Consider the following 18,760-nt stretch of genomic DNA (forward strand, 5'->3'; position numbering starts at 1 on the left):
AAGTTCTCAGTTGTGGAAAAGACAATTTTTCTAAGCTGAGAGGTGATTTAGCCATAGCGGACTGGAAACAGCTACTTGAAGGTAAATCAATGTCGGAGCAGTGGGACATCTTCAGTGAGGCAATCCAGAGGGTTCAGAACAAGTAAGTTCCCTTAAAGAAAACAGGTAGGACTAACAAATCTAGAGCCCCCTGAATGTCAAGGGCCATACAGGGTAGTATAAAGAAAAAAAGGGAGGCTTATGACAGATACAGAGGGTTCAATACTGCAGAAACTCTAGTGGTGTATAGAAAGTGCAGTGGTGCAAATAAGAAGGAAATTAGGAAAGCAAACGGATAGCATGAAAAAATTATGGCAAGTACAATCTAGGAAAATCCAAGGATGTTTTATAAATACCATAAGAGCAAAAGGATAACTTCGCAAAAGAGAGTGGCAATGCAGACATTGCAATTAGGGAGGAGGAGTGTGAAATATTAGATGAAATAAACATCACGAGAGAGGAAGTAATAAGGGGTCTAGCAGCTTTGAAAATGGATAAATGCCCAGGCCCGGATGAAATGTATCCCAGGCTGTTAAGCGAAGCAAAAGAGAAATAGCAGAGGCTCTGACCATCATTTTCCAATCCTCTCTAACTACAGGTGTTGTGCCAGAGGACTGGAAGACTGCTAACGTGGCACCATTGTTTAAAAATAGAGGAAGGGATAGACCGAGTAATTACAGGCCACTCAGCCTAACCTCTGTAGTGGTAAAATTATTGAAAACATTCTGAAGAACAGGATAAATCTTAATTTGGAAAGACACAGATTAATCAAGGAGAGTCAGCATGGATTTGTATGGACTAACTTCGATTGAATTTTTTGAGGCGGTAACAAGGCGGGTCGATGAGGGTAGTGCTTTTGATGGATTTTATATATGGATTTTAGCAAAGCTTTCGATTAGGTACCACATGGCAGACTGGTCACGAAAGTAAAAGCCCATGGGATCCAGAGCAAAGTGGCAAGTTGGATCCAAAACTGGCTCAGTGGCAGAAGCAAAGGGTAAGGCTTGATGGTTGCTTTTGTGACTGGAAGACTGTTTCCAATGAGGTTCCGCAGGGCTCAGTACTAGGACCTTTGTTTTTTGTGCTATATGTCAATGATTTAGACTTGAATGTAGGAGGTATGATTAAGAAGTTTGCAGATGATACTAAAATTGGTTGTGTGGTTGTTAATGAATAAGAAAGCTGTAGACTGCAGGAAGATACCAATGAACTGGTCAGCTGGGCAGAACAATGGCAATTGGAATTCAATCTGGTGAAGTGTGAGGTAATGCATTTGGGGAGGGCAAACAAGTCAAGAGAATACACATTAAATGGTAGGACATTGAGAAGTGTAGAGGAACAAATTGCATGTCCACAGATCCATGAAGGTAGCAGGAGAGGTTGATAAGGTAGTTAAGAAGGTGTACGGAACACTTGCCTTTATTAGCTGAGGCATATAATACAGGAGCAGGGAGGTTATGATTGAATTCTATAAAACACTAGTTAGGCCACAGCTAGAGTACTGCGTGCAGTTCCAGTCTCCACATTACAGCAAAGATGTGATTGCACTAGAGAGGGTCCAGAGGAGATTTATGAGGATGCTGCCTGGACTGGAGAATTGTTGCTATGAGGAAAGATTGGATTAGCTGGGTTTGCGTTCTTTGCAACAGAGGAGGCTGAGGGGTGACCTTATTGAGGTCTATAAAGTTATGAGGGGCTTAGATAGAATGGATAGGCAGGACCTAGTTCCCTTAGCAGAGGGGTCATAAACCAGGGGACAAAGATTTAAAGTAATTGGTAGGACGTTTAGAGGGGATTTGAGGGGAAATGTCTTCTGGGGGTATTTTACTCTGCCTGAAAGGGTGGGAGAGGCAGAAAGCCTCTTATAATTTAAAAAGTATTTGAATGTGCTTCCAAGTGCCGTAACCTACAGGGCTACGGACAAAGAGCTGGAAAGTGGGATTAGGCTGGATAGCACTTTGTTGGCCAGCGTGGACACGATGGGCCGAAATGGCCTCCTTCCATGCTGCAAATTTCTAGGAATTTTTGATTCATCAGAACTGTATAGAATTCCCCGAGTGCCCACCCAAGACCTGATTCAATAATTTGGGAACATCCGCGCATTGTTAGCCTGTCCCTCTCTTACTGCTGCCCAATGCTCTGTTTGTTCTTTATACAAAAGCTCATCACTGCTAGGGAGGGCGGTTCAATCATTTATCCATTATAACCACTACAACCATATACCAGAATTGCAAGTGGTTTGTAATGAGATGCCTGTAAACATAGAAACATAGAAAATAGGTACAGGAGCAGGCCATTTGGCCCTTCGAGCCTGCACCACCATTCAATATAATCATGCAACTTCAGTACCCCATTCCTGCTTTCTCTCCATACCCCTTGATCCCTTTAGCTGTAAGGGCCACATCTAACTCCTTTTGAATATATCTAACGAACTGGCCTCAACAACTTTCTGTGGTAGAGAATTACACAGGTTCACAATTCTCTGCGTGAAGAAGTTTCTCCTCATCTCGGTCCTAAATGGCTTACCCCTTATCCATAGACTGTGACCCCTGGTTCTGGACTTCCCCAACATCGGGAACATTCTTCCTGCATCTAACCTGTCCAATCCCGTCAGAATTTTATATGTTTCTATGAGCTCCCCTCTCATTCTTCTAAATTCCAGTGAATATAAGCCTAGTCGATCCAGTCTTTCTTGATATGTCAGTCCTGCCATCCCGGGAATCAGTCTGGTGAACCTTCGTTGCACTCCCTCAATAGCAAGAATGTCCTTCCTCAGATTAGGAGACCAAAACTTTACACAATATTCAAGATGTGGCCTCACCAAGGCCCTGTACAACTGCAGTAAGACCTCCCTGCTCCTATACTCAAATCCCCTAGCTATGAAGGCCAACATGCCATTTGCCTTCTTCGCCGCCTGCTATACCTGCATGCCAACTTTCAATGTCTGATGTACCATGACACCCAGGTCTCGTTGCACCTCCCCTTTTCCTAATCTGGCACCATTCAGATAATATTCTGCCTTCCTGTTTTTGCCACCAAAGTGGATAACCTCACATTTATATACATTATACACCATCTGCCATGCATTTGCCCACTCACCTAGACTGTCCAAATCACCCTGCAGCCTCTTAGCATCCTCCTCGCAGCTCACACTGCCTCCCGGCTTGGTGTCATCTGCAAACTTGGAGATATTACATACAATTCCTTCATCTAAATCATTAATGTATATTGTAAATAGCTGGGGCCCCAGCACTGAACCTTGCGGTACCCCACTAGTCATTGCCTGTCATTCTGAAAAGGACCCTACTCTTTGTTTTCTGTCTGCCAACCAGTTCTCTATCCGCGTCAATACATTATCCCCAATAGAATGTGCTTTAAAATTGCACACTAATCTCTGGTATGGGGCCTTGTCAAAAGCCTGTTGAAAGTCCAAATACACCATATCCACTGGTTCTCCCTTGTCTGTTCTACGTGTTACATTCTCAAAAAATTCTAGAAGATTTGTCAATCATGATTTCCCTTTCATAAATCCATGCTGACTTGGACCAATCCTGTCACTGCTTTCCAAATGTGCTGCAATGACATCTTTAATAATTGATTCCAACAGTTTCCCCACTACCGATGTCAGGCTAACTGGTCTATAATTCCCTGTTTTCTCTCCCTCCTTTTTTAAAAAGTGGTGTTACATTAGCTACCCTCCAATCCATAGGAACTGATCCAGAGTCTAGATTGTTGGAAAATGACCACCAATGCATCCACTATTTCTAGGGCCACTTCCTTAGTCTGCATCCCAGTGTACTTATCAGGCCCTGGGGATTTATCGGCATTCAGTCCCATCAATTTCCCTAACACAATTTTCTGACTAATAAGGATTTCCTTCAGTTCTTCCTTCTTGCTAGAGCCTCGATCCCCTAGTATTTCCGGAAGGTTATTTGTGTCTTCCTTAGTGAAGACAGAACCAAAGTATTTGTTCAATTGGTCTGCCATTTCTTTGTTCCTCATTATAAATTCACCAGATTCTGATTGCAAGGGACCTACATTTGTCTTCACTAATCTTTTTCTCTTCACATATCTATAGAAGCTTTTGCAGTCAGTTTTTATGTTCCCTGCAAGCTTACTCTCATACACTCTTTTCCCCCTCCTAATTAAACCCTTTGTCCTCCTCTGCTGAATTCTAAATTTCTCCCAGTCCTCAGGTTTGCTGCTTTTTCTGGCCAATTTATATGCCTCTTCCTTGGATTTAACACTTTCCCTAATTTCCCTTGTTAGCCACAGTTGAGCCACCTTCCCCGTTTTATTTTGACACCAAACAGCAATATACAATTGTTGAAGTTCATCCATGTGATCTTTAAATGTCTGCCATTGCCTATCCACCATCAACTTTAAGTATCATTCGCCAGTCTATCCTAGCCAATTCACATCTCATACCATCGAAGTTACCTTTCTTTAAGTTCAGGACCCTAGTCTCTGAATTAACTGTGTCACTCTCCATCTTAATAAAGAATTCTACCATATTATGGTCACTCTTCCCCAAGGGGCCTCGCACAACAAGATTGCTAATTAATCCTCTCATTACACTACAACCAGTCTAGGATGGCCAGCTTTTTAGTTGGTTCCTCGATATATTGGTCTAGAAAACCATCCCTTATACACTCCAGGAAATCCTCGTCCACGGTATTGCTACCAGTTTTGTTAGTCCAATCTATATGTAGATTAAAGTCACCCATGATAACTGCTGTACCTTTATTGCACGCATCCCTAATTTCCTGTTTGATGCCATCCCCAAACTCACTACTACTGTTTGGTGGTCTGTACACAACTCCCACTAGCGTTTTCTGCCCTTTGGTGTTCCGCAGCTCTACCCATACAGATTCCACATCATCCAAGCCAATGTCCTTCCTTACTATTGCGTTAATCTCCTCTTTAACCAGCAATGCTACCCCACCTCCTTTTCCTTTCCGTATATCCTTCCTGAATATTGAATACCCTGGATGTTGAGTTCCCAGCCTTGGTCACCATGGAGCCATGTCACCATAATCCCAATTACATCATATCTGTTAACAGCTGTCTGCGCAGTTAATTCATCAACCTTATTACGAATGCTCCTCGCATTGAGACACAGAGCCTTCAGGCTTGTTTTTTCAACACTCTTTGTCCTTTTAGAATTATGTTGTAATGTGGCCCTTTCTGATTTTTGCCTTTGATTTTCTCTGCCCTCCACTTTTCCTTATCTCCTTTCTACCTTTTGCTTCTGCCCCCATTTTACTTCCCTCTGTCTCCCTGCATAGGTTCCCATCCCCCTGCCATATTAGTTTAAACCCTCCCCAACAACACTAGCAAACACTCCCTCCCCCCTCCCCCCCAGGACATCGGTTCTGGTCCTGCCCAAGTGCAGACCATCCGGTTTGTACTGGTTCCACCTCCCCCAGAACAGGTTCTAATGTTTTAGGAATTTGAATCCCTCCCTCTTGCACCATTCCTCATGCCACGTATTCATCTTAACTATCCTGCTATTTCTACTCTGACTAGCACGTGGCACTGGTAGCAATCCTGAGATTACTACTTTTGAGGTTCTACTTTTTAATTTAGTTCCTAGCTCCCTAAATTCAGCCTGTAAGACCTCCTCCCATTTTTTACCTATGTGCACCACGACAACTGGCTGTTCACCCTCCCCCTCCAGAATGCCCTGCAACCGCTCCGAGACATCCATGACCCTTGCACCAGGGAGGCAACATACCATCCTGGAGTCTCGATTGTGGCCGCAGAAACGCCTATCCATTCCCCTTACAATAGAATCCCCTACCACTATAGCTCTCCCACACTTTTTTCTGCTCTCCTGTGCAGCCGAGCCACCCATGGTGCCATGAACTTGGCAGCTGCTGCCTTCCCTTGATGAGCCATCTCCCCCAACAGTATCCAAAGCGGTATATCTGTTTTGGAGGGAGATGACCACACGGGACTCCTGCACTACCTTCCTACTCCTACTCTGCCTGATGGTCACCCATTCCCTATCTGCCTTTGTAACCTTTACCTGTAGTGTGACTAATTCACTAATCGTGTTATTCATGACATCCTCAGCATTGTGGATGTTCCAGAGTGAATCCATGCGCAGCTCCAGTGCCTCAATGCGATCTGACAGGAGCTGCAGCTGGACACACTTCCCGCACATAGCAGTGTCCCTGATTTCCCACATAGCACAGAAGGAGCATGAAACAGGTCTGGGCTCTCCTGCCATGACTTAACCCTTAAATTAAGTTAATTTGGCAACAATGCCAAAGGTTTCTTACTGATCAGAAAAGAAAAAGTAAAAGATAAAATACTCACCAATCCACCACTTACTGGCTGTGACATCACACTTCTATTTCTTTTTATTTCTTTGTTTACTTTTGTTCCTGCACCGAATGCCGTTCCCGACTGCTGCTCCTGGCCTTTTATAGGCCTCTATCCTCGACCTCCCGCTCCTGACTGCCGCTCCCGACTGCTGCTCCTGGCCTTTTATAGGCCTCGATCCTCGACCTCCCGCTCCTGACTGCCGCTCCCGACTGTTGCTCCTGGCCTTTTATAGGCCTCGATCCTCGACCTCCCGTTCCTGACTGCTGCTCCTGGCCTTTTATCGGCCTCGATCCTCGACCTCCCGCTCCTGACTGCTGCTCCCGACTGTTGCTCCCGGCCTTTTATAGGCCTCGATCCTCGACCTCCCGCTTCTGACTGTTGCTCCTGGCGTTTTATAGGCCTCGATCCTCGACCTCCCATTCCCGACTGCTGCTCCCGGCCTTTTATAGGCCTCAATCCTCGACCTCCCGCTCCCGACTGCTGCTCCTGGCCTTTTATAGGCCTCGATAAAATTTCTGAAAAGCAGAGTAGTACGTTGGAGCTATTTTTGACAACTAACATTGAGAACCAATTTCTGTTTGTTCTAATTGAAGATGTTCAACGGAAACATAAGGAAACACTCCAGGTACAAACTAAAGCAATGAGAGTGAACACTATTCTAATAAAGGAGAAGGTTAGGATTTTCCAGCTGGTTGATCGATACGCTGAGCTAACGATCATTTCTACTGTTCGAGATCGGACACTTGTAGAACATGAACTGCTGGCAAGAGGGCGAGACCATGAAGAGTGGAGAGAGAAACATCTCCGGAGAGAACTGGAGAAAATCCGAACTGATCAATTGTTCTAGAGCTGTTTTTCCAGGAGGGGCAGTTTGATCCAGAAAATGAGGAGTTTCTTCCAGCAATCCAAATCCGGGAGTTCAGCAACAGTGAGCGGAGTCCCGGGGATTGGAAAAACAACAATGATACAAAAGATTTTTTATGATTGGGCCACTGGGAAAATATACCCACACTTTCAATTTGTTTTCAATTTTAAATTCCGGGATTTGAATGCCATTAACTGTAGAATAAACCTGAGGAATCTGATACTGGATCTGTATCCTTACTTTGGGAATATTCTGGGAGAGCTCTGGAAGAACCCAGAGGGATTGCTGTTTATATTCGATGGTTTGGATGAATTCAAGGACACGATCGATTTTGCTGACAATCGGAGAAATACAGAACCTCAACACCGGTGCACAGATCCCGAAGACTGGTGTGAAGTGTCTGACATTGTGTACAGTTTAATACAGCCCAAGCTGCTCCCAGAATGTTCAGTGCTAGTGACCAGCCGCCCCACTGCATTACATTTATTGGAAAAGGCTGAGATCAGTGTCTGGGCTGAAATCCTGCGATTTGTTGGTGAAGAACGGAAGGAATATTTCCGCAAGTTTTTTGAAGATCAGGCGGTGGCAGCAGCTGTTTTCAAACACGTGGAGGAGAACGACATCCTGTACACTATGTGTTACAACCCTTCCTACTGCTGGATCCTCGGTCTGGCACTGGGTCCCTTCTTTACACAAAGGGACAGGAGACATCAGCGAGTTCCCAAGACCATCACCCAACTATATTCCTACTATATTTACAACATTCTGAAAAACCATGGCCGAGAGATTGAAAGCCCCCGAGATGTGTTGCTGAAGATCGGTGAGATGGCCTTCACAGGAGTCTCTGAGAAGAAGATTGTGTTTAGAGATGGAGATTTGATCAAGTACAATCTGCAACCTTCCTAGTTCCTGTCTGGGTTCATGATGGAGCTTTTGGAGAGAGATGATTCTGCCCAGAGCGTGGTGTACACATTCCCGCACCTCACCATCCAAGAGTTTGTAGCCGGACTTGCACAATTCCTGACTCCCGATCCCGGGGACATCCTGAAACTCCTCCGTGAATCACACAGCAAGGACGATGGGCGATTTGAGATATTTCTCCGGTTTGTTGCTGGTCTCTCCTCCCCTCAGTCAGCACGGCCCCTGGAGGAGTTTCTGGGCCCATTTCTTCATCAAACCACCTGCCGAGTGATTGATTGGGTGAAGGAGAAGGTTGAAGGACAGATTGGGAACATAGAGAGTGAAACTGGTAAAAGAAACCTCCTGAACACATTCCACTACCTGTTTGAGTCTCAGAATAAAGCCCTGGCTCGGACTACAGTGGGGTATATGGAAACACTTACATTTGTCGGGTTGCGACTGACCCCGATTGACTGTGCGGTCCTGTCTCATGTCATTGGACTCTGTGATACAGTAAACGACCTCGATCTACGGGAGTGCTGTATTCAGTGTGAAGGACTCCAGCGGCTGGGACCCGTACTGCACAAATGCCAGGTGTTGAGGTAACTGTTTATTTGTGTCTAACTGTGGGGTCAATTGTAGAACAATCACTGATTTGTTACGAAATGAAGGAAGAAAACAGTTTAGTTAGACCAGAGAGCAGTAGATCCAACACAAATATGATGAAAAATCAGATCGATTATTAATTCCCCAAGCACGTGAGAATTTAAAACAGATCGTTGTGAAAAGTAGGGACTGTATAGGCTTTATTAAATCAACAAACACAGATCACTTAAAGATACTGATAACTTAATTGAAATCAATTGTATTTATTGCTGTTTTTCTCCCTGCCGAAAATACATCTATTGAAGAAGCTCCTTCTTACTGTTACTCACACGTAGGCTCAAACCAACTGCAGCAGTCCATGTTGGAGCCTCCCAACCTATTCCTGAGGTGCAGCAGCAAGCGACAGTCAGCGGGTGTAGGAGAGGGAAGCAGAAACACCAAACATTCAGTAAATCAGAGCAAAACACAGCTTTTAGGCAGAGAGCCACCAGTGGACGAGCTGAGCTTTACCGTAGGGCATCGGTACCTTATCTCAACTCATCAGGGACCCAGCCCTTCACACTCTCCAATACATCCACCATCTCTTCACTCACCTGACAGCACTCGCACCTCTGATCAAAAGGTTGTGGATTCAAGCCCCACGCTCGTAGCCCAGGTGAAGCTTTGCGGCATTTGGGAGTTAAAGCAGACGGAATTCTTGTTTCAAATATAGCGGGTTGGTAGTATTAGCCCCAGAGTAGAGACACACACCGGCCAGCGGTGGGACCTTGGGTAATTCGGGGGCAGTGAGCCCAGGAATTCCACATAATCCGCCCCTTGTGTAAGAGGTCCCGCTCGGGGAGGAAACTTCCGAATATTCCCCAGAAACTGTCGGGCCAGTTACACCTGAAATAAATGTCAAGCCGGTTTAATTGGGAATTAAGTGAGAGACTCCCCTCCCCTATAAACTAGGAGCACAGGGATATTTAAACCTTGTAATGGGACAGAATAAACTTTCATTCTTATAGAAAATCCTGGGGACGGATTTTACAGCAGCAGTGAGTGCCATTTCACACTATAACTCACCCCGAGATATTACACAGACTAATATAATGCACTGACTATAAAGTACAAGGAATCTCCGCTTTTTCATTTAATTCTGGGAAAATCGCCCCACTCCCATAAAACCCGGGATTTAAGGAGCTGCCGAAATGAGACAAGTTTCCCCAAACATGACAGGTCCGGTCACAGCTCCTGGAGGGTAATTCTGATCATCAGGGAATGAGACTGGACTGAAGGACATTTAAATGTTGCACACAGACAGCACTCTATTTTATAAATATATTTACTGCCAGTCCCTGAATATATGGGGAATTGGACAGAGTGAGATTCAGAGTGACAGCAAATTCTGGTTATTAATTTCCTGACATTTTCTGTGCTCCCTGTAATATTCGAGTGCCAGAATTTGTATCAGACCTGGGGTTTAATCACTTTGTTTTTCATTCTCTGTCTGTTTGTGTTTAGACTGAGTGACAATGAACTGGGAGATTCAGGAGTTAAACTACTATCTGCGGCTCTGAGGAACCGGGACTGTAAAATACAGAAACTGGAGTAAGTACCAGACTTTGTGAGATCTTCTGGTATCAGAAATAATGTCATTATTATTAGTTTCTGTAACACTGTTACTAATAATGCACAGCGTTTATTAACACTAGTACAGATACTAACTAATGTACAGTTTATTAATATCAGTTATATTAATACAAACATATATTTTATTATCACTATCGGTGATAGTGTTATTAATAAACACTGGGGATTTACTCTGATTCCTGTTATTTCTCTCTCTGATCCCCAGGCTAGATAATGTTGGGCTCACAGCTTCTTGTGCCGAGGACCTCGCTTTCGCTCTCAGGACAAACCGATCACTGACAATTCTGGACCTGGGTTGTAATAAACTGGGAGATTCAGGAGTGAAACTACTATCTGCGACTCTGAGGAACCCGGAATGTAAAATACAGGAACTGGAGTAAGTACCAGACTGTGTGAGATTGTGATTATAATAACTGGATGTCTGACACTGTACATTACTATTATTATCAGTAATAGTGTTATTAATAAACACTGGGGATTTACTCTGATTCCTGTTATTTCTCTCTCTGATCCCCAGGCTGGACAATAACAGTCTCACAGCTTCTTGTACCAAGGATCTCGCTTCCGCTCTCAGTACAAACTGCTCACTGAACTTTCTGAACCTGAGTAAAAATAAACTGGGAGATTCAGGAGCGAAACTCCTGCTTGTAGCTCTGAGAAACCCAGACTGTAATATACAGGAACTATGGTAAGTACCAGACTGTGTGAGATTGTGTTTATAATAATTGGATCTCTGACACTATAATATTATTAGTATCAGTAATATTGTTGCCAACAAACACTGGATATTTACCCTAATTCCCGATATTGCGCTCTCTCTCTCTCTCTCTCTCCCATCCCCAGGTTTGCTGCTGTTGGTCTCACAGCTTCTTCTTCCGGGGATCTCGCCTCCGCTCTCTGTACAAACCAGTCGCTGACGATCCTGAAACTGAGTTATAAAAAACTGGGAGATTCAGGAGTGAAACTACTGTCTGCGGCTCTGGGGAAACCGGACTGTAAAATACAGAAACTTGGGTAAGTACCTGACTCTGAGATTGTGTTTATAATAATTGGATGTATAACACTGTATATTATTATTATCAGGATTCTTGATTTTAATAAACACTGTATATTGTTATGAGTATTAACAATCGTATTATTAATAAACACTGGGGATTTACTCTGATACCTGTTATTTCCCTCTCTGATCTCCAGGCTGGACAATAACAGTCTCACAGATTCTTGCACAGAGGATCTCACCTCCGCGCTCAGTACAAATCGCTTACTGATCGATCTGAACCTGGCATCAAACTCCTTCACAGACCAATCTGTCTCCGCTCTCCGCCACCTCACACTGACCTGTAGCAGTCTGGAGTGTATCTGGTGAGTGCTTGTGTCAATGTTTAAAGTAATAAATAAAATACAAATGGGATTCAGTCGCTTTTATGGACAATTTTTTTCTGTATTTATTATTGAAATAATAATCCCAGTCTTGCTGTTGTTTACACTGTTGTGCAATCTGTTTATTTTCTATGTAATCTTTAATCTGTTTCAGGCTAGGGGGAAATCAGTTCAGTTTAACCGGAAGGAATCAACTGAAGTCGCTGCAGGATACAAGATGCGGACTGAGAGTGGAAGTGTGAACATTTCTATTTAGAAACATCATTATATGATTATTTTGGGCTGATTTTCTGCACCTCCCGTTTAACCCCCCCGCGCTCCAGGTTTAAATCCTAACGGCCCTTTTAGGGTTTCCCGCTCAAGCTGAGCATGCATCATCTCCCATTGTGAGGTCAGAGGCCCAGCCACACGGTCACATGACTCAGCCGCCCCGCCCCACAGCGCTGCTTCTGCAGGATATCCGAGGGCTGAATGTTCCCCAATGGGGCACTGGGGAAATAAACAGACAGGAAGGGCCCAGGGTGGGGCTCAGTCTGGGCCGCAGTGCGACACTGACAATTGCACTCAGTATTCCTGGGTTAAAGAGTAACATTACCCAGGGGTCCCGCTCAGTATCAGTGCCAATGACCCTGCTGGGAAGTGAACCTGTGTGGGTTCAGGATGGGGACAGGGTCTGCTCAGCGGGAATGGATCCCACCGCCCAATAAGGACCAACATCCAATGTCTGGAGTTACCCATGGAGAGTATCCTACCGGGAAGTTTCCTGAGAACAGTGCACCTGTGGAATCAGTCTCCAGGATTGGTCGGCACAAGGAGGGGAAACATTGGAAAAGAGCCAGCTGGGATTCCCGCCATTCTGTGCGGGTGCTCTTGAGCATCAGTGTTTCTCACCCTCAACTTTCCTTTTTCGTGAAACTAAAACGAGGACAGATAGTGGTGTTACCATGGAAAGGAAACCATGTGCACTTAATACTGACTCAATGAATGGGAATTAGCTGGGAATGCGGTTTCTGACCAAGAGATTGTGAAAAGGCCTGATAACCTGCGAAACGTCTTAAGGAAACTGAGGGGCCAATGAACAGATTTGCTTTCACCCGCTCTAAGTGGCTTTGTACAATGACTGACACTTGGAAACGGTTCCGACTTTATGACACAGTACCTTTGTATCATTGCCTTCAGGATTATGTTTTGTAACTTAATGGAATTGTTATCGTGTGATGTTAAATTAAATGGTACATTATATTGAAGTAACTATTTCTACTGCACTTTTCTTTCACAGACAGCCATCTGTCCAGCCCCGCCTCCCACTGCCCGGACTGCACTTTTTTGACCACCGGGCGACAAGCTCTGCCCCCTCCCGGCCGAATCATTCCATGCAGGGGGTGCCGAGAAGGAGGACCTGAGGCTCTGTCTCTCTCACCCCCGGCCGGTGTGGGGAGGCCGAGAGCCGACACTGGTGGTCCTGGGCCTGACAGTGAGAGAGAGACTGGGGAGAGAGAGACTGGTTTGGGGGGCGGGGGGAGAGAGGGGCTTGGGCGGGGGAAGAGAGAGAGAGGGGCTTGGGCGGGGGGAGGGGGAGAGAGAGAGAGGGGCTTGGGCGGGGGGGGGGAGAGAGAGAGAGGGGCTTGGGCGGGGGGAGGGGGAGAGAGAGAGAGGGGCTTGGGGGGGAGAGAGAGAGAGGGGCTTGGGGGGGAGAGAGAGAGAGGGGCTTGGGGGGGAGAGGGAGAGGGGCTTGGGGGGGAGAGAGGGAGAGGGGCTTGGGGGGATGAGAGAGGGAGAGGGGCTTGGGGGGGGAAGAGAGAGAGAGGGGCTTGGGGGTAGAGAGAGAGGGGCTTGGGGGGGAGGGAGAGAGAGGGGCTGGGGGGGAGAGAGAGAGGGGCTTGGGGGGAGAGAGAGAGAGGCTTGGGGGGGGAGAGAGAGAGGGGCTTGGGGGGGAGAGAGAGAGAGTGGCTTGGGGGGGAGAGAGAGAGGGGCTTGGGGGGGGAGAGAGAGAGAGACTGAGGGGAGAGAGAGAGAGACTGGGGGGGCAGGGGAGAGAGAGAGAGTCTGGGTGGGGCAGGGGGAGAGAGAGAGAGAGCGACTGGGGGGGCAGGGGGAGAGAGAGAGAGAGAGACTGGGGGGGCAGAGAGAGAGAGGGGCTAGGGGAGAGAGAAAGAGCGAGACTGGGGAGAGAGAGAGAGGCTGGGGGTGGGGAGAAAGAGAGAGGGAGAGGCTGGGGGTGGGGAGAAAGAGAGAGGGAGAGGCTGGGGGGGAGAGAGAGTGAGAGGCTGGGGGGAGAGAGAGGAGAGAGAGTGGCCGTGAGTTCGGAGAGATAGCGAGACTGCCGGGGGGGGGGGGGGTGCGGGGAGAGAGAGGCTGGGGGGATGGAGAGAGAGAGAGAGAGACTGGAGGGGAAGAGAGAGGCTTGAGAGGGGGCAGAGTGCGAGCTCTGGGGGGGGTTGGAGAGAGAGAGAAAGAGAGAGGCTGGGTGAGGAGAGAGAGAGTGAAGGGGGCGGGGAGAGACAGACTGGGAGGGGGAGAGAGAGAGTGAGATGGGGGGGAGAGAGGAAGAGACTGGGGGGAGAGAAAGAGAGATTGTGGGGGAGAGAGAGAGGCTGGGGGGGTGGAGAGAGAGAGAGACTGGAAGGGGGAGAGGGAGAGAGAGACTGGAGTGGGGAGAGAGAGAGAAAGAGACTGGGGGATGGGGGGGGGGAGAGACTAGGAGGTGGGTGGGAAGAGACTGGGGGGTGGGGGGAGAGAGAGAGAGAGATTGGGGGAGGAGGCAAGAGAGAGAATGGGGGTGGGGGCAGAGAGACTGGAGGTGGGGTGAGAGAGAGAATGGGGGTGTGGAGAGAGAGAGAGGCTGGGGGGAGGGTAAGAGACTGGAGGAAGAGAGAGAGAAGCTTGGGGGGTGGAGAGAGAGAGAGAGAGAGGCTTGGGGGGCAGAGAGAGAGGCTTGGGGGGGCGGTGAGAGAAGCTTGACGGTGGTGGGGGCAGAGTGAGAGCTGGGGGTGGAGGGAGAGAGAGGCTGGAGTGGGGGGCGGGAGAGGCAGGCTGGGGGGATAGAGCGAGAGAGAGAGAGAGGCTGCATGGAGGAGATCAAGACGGAGGGGGGAAGAGAGAAAGACTGGGGGTTAGAGAGAAAGACTGGTGGGGGAGTGGGAGAGACAGAGGGAGGCTGAGGGGGGAGAGACAGAGAGGCGAGAGACTGGGGAGGAGAGAGGCATGAGGGGGAGTGAGATGCGGAGGAGTGAGAGAGAGAGACTGGGGAGGAGTGAGAGAGAGAGAGACTGGAGCAGGAGAGAGAGAGAGAGAGACTGGAGCAGGAGAGAGAGAGAGAGAGAGAGAGAGAGAGTGGGAGCAGGAGAAGGAGAGAGAGAGAGAGACTGGGAGGAGGAGAGAGAGACTGGAGTGGGGTGAGAGAGAGGCTGGTGGGGAGAGAGAGAGAGAGAGAGGCTGGGGGGAGAGAGGGAGAGGGGGGCGAGAGAGAGGCTTGCGGGGTGGGGAGACAGAGATGCTTGGGGTGGGGGGTGATGGAAGAGAGAGGCTTGACGCACTGGGGCAGAGTGGGAACTGGGGGTGGAGGGAGAGAGAGAGGCTTTGGAGGGGGGTGGTGTGGAGGGTGAGAGACATACTAGCGGACAGAGGGAGCGAGAGAGGCTGGGGGAGAGAGAGAGAGGATGGGGGCAGAGAGAGAGAGAGAGGCTGGTGGGGGAGAGAGCAAGGGAGAGAGGCTGGGGGCGAGGAGGAGAGAGAGAAAGACTGGTGGGAGTGAGAGAGGCTGAGGGGGGAGAGAGAGAGGCTGAGGGGGGAGAGAGAGAGGAGAGAGAAAGGCGAGAGGGAGATAGAGACTGTGGGGGGAGAGAGAGAGAGAGAGGCGGGGGGGAGAGAGAGAGAGGCGGGGGGGAGAGAGAGAGGTGGGGGGGCGAAGATAGAGACTGGGAGGAGGAGGAGTGCGAGAGAATTAGAGGAGGAGGAGGGGGAGACAGGCGTGAGGGGGAGAGAGAGAGGCTGGTGGGGGAGAAAAAAGGAGGGGAGAGAGAGAGAGACTGGGGGGGGCGGAGAGAGAGGCTTGTTGGGGGGGTGAGGGGGGGAAGAGAGAGGCTTGAGGGGGTGGGGCAGAGTGTGAGCTGGGGGGGGAGAGAGAGAAAGGCTGGGGGGAGAGAGAGGCTGGCGGGAGAGAGGCTGGGGGGGTGGATGAGGAGAGAGAGGCGGAGGCGGGGGAAGAGAGAGAGAGAGGCAGGGGGGGAGAGAGAGAGAGAGGCGGGGGGGGGCGGCGGGAGAGAGCGACTGGGAGGAGGAGGAGAGAGAGAGAGAGAGACTGGGAGGAAGAGAGAGAGAGAGAGATTGGGAGGAGAGAGAGAGAGAGACTGGGAGGAGGAGAGAGAGAGAGAGACTGGGAGGAGGAGAGAGAGAGAGAGACTGGGAGGAGGAGAGAGAGAGCGACTGGGAGGAGGAGAGAGAGACTGGGAAGAGGGGGAGAGAGAGACTGGGAAGAGGGAGAGACTGGGAAGAGGGGGAGAGAGAGAGAAACTGGGAACAGGGGGAGAGAGAGTGAGACTGGGAAGAGGGGGAGAGAGAGAGAGACTGGGAAGAGGGGGAGAGAGAGAGAGAGAGACTGGAAAGGGGGAGAGAGAGAGAGACTGGGAAGAGGAAGGGAGAGAGAGAGAGACTGGGAAGAGGGAGGGAGGGAGAGAGAGAGAGACTGGGAAGAGGGAGAGAGAGAGAGACTGGGAAGAGGGAGGGAGAGAGAGAGAGACTGGGAGGAGGAGAGAGGGGGAGAGTGGGAGGAGGAGAGAGGGAGACAGAGAGACTGGGAGGAGGAGGTGAGACAGAGAGACTGGGAGGAGGAGGAGAGACAGAGAGACTGGGGGCGAGGGAGAAGCTGGGAGGGGAGAGAGAGAGATTGGGGGGAGAGAGAGATTGGGAGGAGGGTGGGGGGGAGAGAGAGACTGGAAGGAGGGGAGAGAGAGAGACTGGGAGGAGGAGGAGGAGAGAGAGAGAGACTGGGAGGAGGAGGAGAGAGAGAGACTGGGAGGAGGAGGGGGAGAGATAGAGATTGCATGCTGGTGGGGGGGGGAAGAGAGAGAGAGACTGAGGGGGAAAGAGAGAGGCGTGAAGGGAGAGAGCGAGGCTGGGGGGTGGTGAGGGAGGGAGAGAGACTGAAGGTGGAGAGAGAGACTGAAGGGGGAGAGAGGCTTGGGAGGGGGAAGAGAGAGGCTTGAGAGGGGGCAGAGTGAGAGCTGGGAGGGAAGAGAAAGAGAGAGTCTGGGGGGTGAGAGAGATAAGCTGGGGGGAGGAGGTGGAGAGAGAGAGACTGTGAGGAAGAGAGAGAGAGAGAGAGACTGAGAGGAGGAGGAGAGAGAGAGACTGAGAGGAGGAGGAGGAGAGAGAGAGACTGAGAGGAGGAGGAGAGTGAGAGAGACTGAGAGGAGGAGGAGAGAGAGAGACTGAGAGGAGGAGGAGAGAGAGAGACTGAGAGGAGGAGAGAGAGAGACTGGGGGAGGGAGAGAGAGAGAGTGAGGGGGGCTGAGAGGGGAGAGAGAGAGAGAAAGGTTGGGGGGAGAGATACGGGGGGTGGAAGAGAGAAATGGGGGAGCGAGAGAGACTGGGGGGGAGAGAGAGAGGCTTGCAGGGGAGAGAGAGAGAGAGGCCTGACGGGGGTGGGCGGTGGCAGAGTGAGAGCTAGGTTTGGAGGGAGGGAGAGAGGCTGGGGGGGCAGAGAGAGAGAGAGAGAGAGGCTGGGGGGAGAGAGAGAGGCGGGGGGTGGGGGAGTGTGAGGGGCTGGGGGTGGAGGAGAGAGACTGGGAGGGGAGAGAGAGAGAGAGATGGGGGGGTTGGAGAGAGAGACAGGCGGGTGTGGGAGGAAGAGGTGAGAGACTGGAAGGAGGAAGAGGGAGTCTGGGAGGAGGAGGCGAGGGAGAGACTGGGAGGAGGAGGAGGAGGGTGAGAGTGATAGACTGGGGCTGAGGGGGGAGAGATTGAGAGGCTGAGGGGGGAGAGAGGATGAGGGGGAGAGAGAGGCGAGAGGGAAGAGAGAGAGAGAGAGGCTGAAGGGGAGAGAGAGAGAGGCTGGGGGTGGAGAGAGAGAGAGAGGCTGGGGGTGGGGAGAGAGAGAGAGACTTAGGGGTGGGGGGGAGAGAGAGAGACTGGGGGGAGAGAGGCGTGGGGGGGGAAGAGAGATATTTGAGGGGGGGTCAGAGAGAGAGACTGGAGGGGGAGAGCGAGGCTTGGCGGGGGGCGGAGAGAGAGAGAGAGGTTTGTTGGGGGGGAAGAGACAGGCTTTTGGGGGCAGTGAGAGCTGGGGGAGAGAGAACGAGAGGCCGGTGGGAGAGAGAAAGAGAGAGGATGGGGAGGGAGAGAGGGAGAGGCTGGTGGAGAGAGAGCGAGAGAGTGAATCTGGGGGGGTGGAGGAGGAGAGAGAGAGAGGCTGGCAGGAGAGAGAGAGAGAGAGACTGGGGGGGCGGAGAGAGAGGCTGGGAGGAGTAGGAGACAGAGCGAGACTGGGAGGTCTAGGGGGAGGGGAGAGAGAGAGAGGTGGGAGGGGAGAGAGAGAGAGGCGGGAGGGGAGAGAAAGAGAGAGGCGGGAGAGGAGAGAGAGGCTTGGGATGGGGTAGAGAGGGGGTGGGAGGAGAGAGAGAGAGAGAGAGGCTTTGTGGGGGGTAGAGTGAAAGTTGTGGGGAGAGGGAGAGACAGAGGCTAGGGGGGAGAGAGAGAGGTTGCAGGGAGCGTGGGACTGGGGGCGGGTGGAGAGAGAGAGACTGGGGGGGTGCAGAGAGAGGGCGACTGGAGTGGGGGAGAGAGAAAGGCTTGTGGGGAGAAGAGAGAAGCTTGGGGGAGGGCAGAGTGAGAGCTGGGAGGGAGAGAGGCTGGGGGTGGGAGTGAGAAAGAGAGGCAGGGGTGGGAGGGAGACACAGAGGCTGCGGGGAGACAGAGAGAGAGACTGGGCGGAGGGAAAGAGATGGGGGAAGAGTGAGACACTGGGGGGAGGGGGGGAGAGAGAGAGACCGGGGGAGGTGGGAGATG

General features: G+C 50.1%; 1 pseudogene; it reads left to right on the top strand.

The window, feature by feature from the left end:
• Positions 1-12,980, top strand: part of LOC139273439 (NACHT, LRR and PYD domains-containing protein 3-like) — an 84,455-nt pseudogene extending 71,475 nt beyond the window's left edge.
• Positions 12,981-18,760: the final 5,780 nt, after the last annotated feature.

The sequence above is a fragment of the Pristiophorus japonicus genome, chromosome 9 (assembly GCF_044704955.1).
Source record: "Pristiophorus japonicus isolate sPriJap1 chromosome 9, sPriJap1.hap1, whole genome shotgun sequence".
NCBI lineage: Eukaryota > Metazoa > Chordata > Chondrichthyes > Pristiophoridae > Pristiophorus > Pristiophorus japonicus.